Source organism: Aplysia californica, unplaced genomic scaffold, assembly GCF_000002075.1.
Source record: "Aplysia californica isolate F4 #8 unplaced genomic scaffold, AplCal3.0 scaffold00599, whole genome shotgun sequence".
Taxonomy (NCBI): Eukaryota; Metazoa; Mollusca; class Gastropoda; order Aplysiida; family Aplysiidae; genus Aplysia; species Aplysia californica.
In genome coordinates, this window is record NW_004797869.1 from 90,392 (window position 1) to 92,361 (window position 1,970).

At 36.7% G+C, this 1,970-nt stretch overlaps 1 protein-coding gene across 1 annotated transcript in view; it reads right to left on the minus strand.

Moving 5' to 3' along the window:
- The window catches only part of LOC101850033, a 34,578-nt gene that overhangs the window by 30,998 nt on the left and 1,610 nt on the right, over window positions 1–1,970 (minus strand). The window lies entirely within an intron of this gene.

The following is a 1,970-nucleotide window of genomic DNA, read 5'->3' on the forward strand; positions in this document are numbered from 1 at the left end:
CCAACCCCCCCCTCCCCCACGCCCACTCACACATACAGTTTCAGCCTGTCATACGCAATTCGTTTCTGAAAGGAGAACGCTTTGTCAGGAAGCTACGAGATCTAGATCTATGCATTAAGGACTGAGAAGTCAAAATGTATGACAGATTTTCAAAAAGAAAATTTTTTTCTGCTCAAGACATAAGAAGGAAAAGACACTTTTCAAAGCGCTGATGAAAAAAGATTTACTAGATATATTGTGTATACATATATTATACCTTTTAATTCATAATAATAGTAATAATATTATTATTATTATGTTAAGTACATAATGCTTTCCAGAGTGGGCACACGCAGCCCCCGTTCGTTTACGTGGGTGACATCACTGCTATGAAACTGTAGTACATGAATGACGTATATTTGAAATATACTTGTGGAAGGTTGGAAAGTAGGGGGGGGGGTGTTAAATGATGTTTATATTTGGCAGAAAAGCATACAGACGTAGATTATTTTCAAAATTTTAAAACATTACAGCATCAGCAGCAATAAACTTAGTCGTTTTTATTATCAGACAAATTCAACTTCTTTTTTACACTCTCTCTCTCTCTCTCTCTCTCTCTCTCTCTCTCTCTCTCTCTCTCTCTCTCTCCATCTCTCACTCTCCCTCTCTCTCTGTCTCTCTTTCTTTTCTCACTCACTCTATCTCCCTATGCTCTTCCTATCTTCTCTCCCACCCATTCTCTCTCTCTCTCTCCCCCTTTCCCCTCTCTCTGTCTGTCTCTCTCAAATTAAAAGAAATATTTAAATTATGTCATCTAGAACGAATTTCAGTAGAAATTCATAATGACCATGGGTGTGTTGAAAGAAAGAAAGTAAGCCACCTCGCTTACATTATTGTGTTTATTATCACGATGGGAATAGTCCCGCTGCTCGAGATAGAGAGAAAAAAACTTCGATTTTCTGGTTTGTTCTTTCGTGTGGTCATCTCTAAAGGTCTTGTAATTAAATTCCTGCATGTGGTTGAATGATGTATCTGATGCATCTGTACATTTTGTTAGCTTTACTTCTCTTTTCATATTGAATTTTAATGAGAGTTATATTAAATTTAAGATTTCTACGTATACCTACCTGCATGTGTTTTTACGGTCCGGTACAGCCTAGAAAAATTTCCCTCTGGGATTATAAAGTATCATCTTATCTTTTATTATGTTAAAGACGTTGATGTTTGCTGTTGTTTTGGGGGATTCGTGTGTAACACGGACTCGCAGTACGTGGTTTTTGTCACAGCTACTTCTCCACGTCAGGATTTCGCCACCTTAAAATTACAAAGTTCTACCTGACATGTTTGTAATTGTCCGTTTAGAGTTATTAAGACCATGATTTCAGACACGGATTAGTGTTATGTCTGCTCTATCAAAATCGTAGGATTTTTCGGAGCCGTTTATCAAGATATTTTTTAAGAATTGCATTCGAATAAGCTTGACATGTGAAACTCATTTTTTTTTTTAACCTCACATTTTTCGAAACTAGACTGAGCAGATAGAACTTTGTAATACTAAGGTAGCGAATGGCTATAGCATATTAATATGATGCATGAGGGGTAATTGTACACTCCGACCTTCTATTCCTTAAATGAGATAACAACGTCTTTCTCACATGGCGTCACAGCAGCTCAATCGTGCCCACACAGAAAGTAGAGACTCCGGATGTGCGTACCAGGTCAGGTCAGCTCCACATAGACGACTAGAGTATCTTTTACCGATTTATGAAGAGAAAAATTGTTCTCTTTTTTATGTAAGAATAATAGCATTACGACTCGTACAAAACTACCTGCTGTGCTGGCGTTTGATTAAAAAATCTTTTTTTTTCAAAATATATTTATTTCCTTTAAGTAGTTAGAATTTGTGTTTCTTTAACTTTGCTTGCCTTATTTTTTTTATATATCTCCCCCCTTCCCCCCCCCCCCTCTAAAAAAAGAAAAGAAAAAAAAAA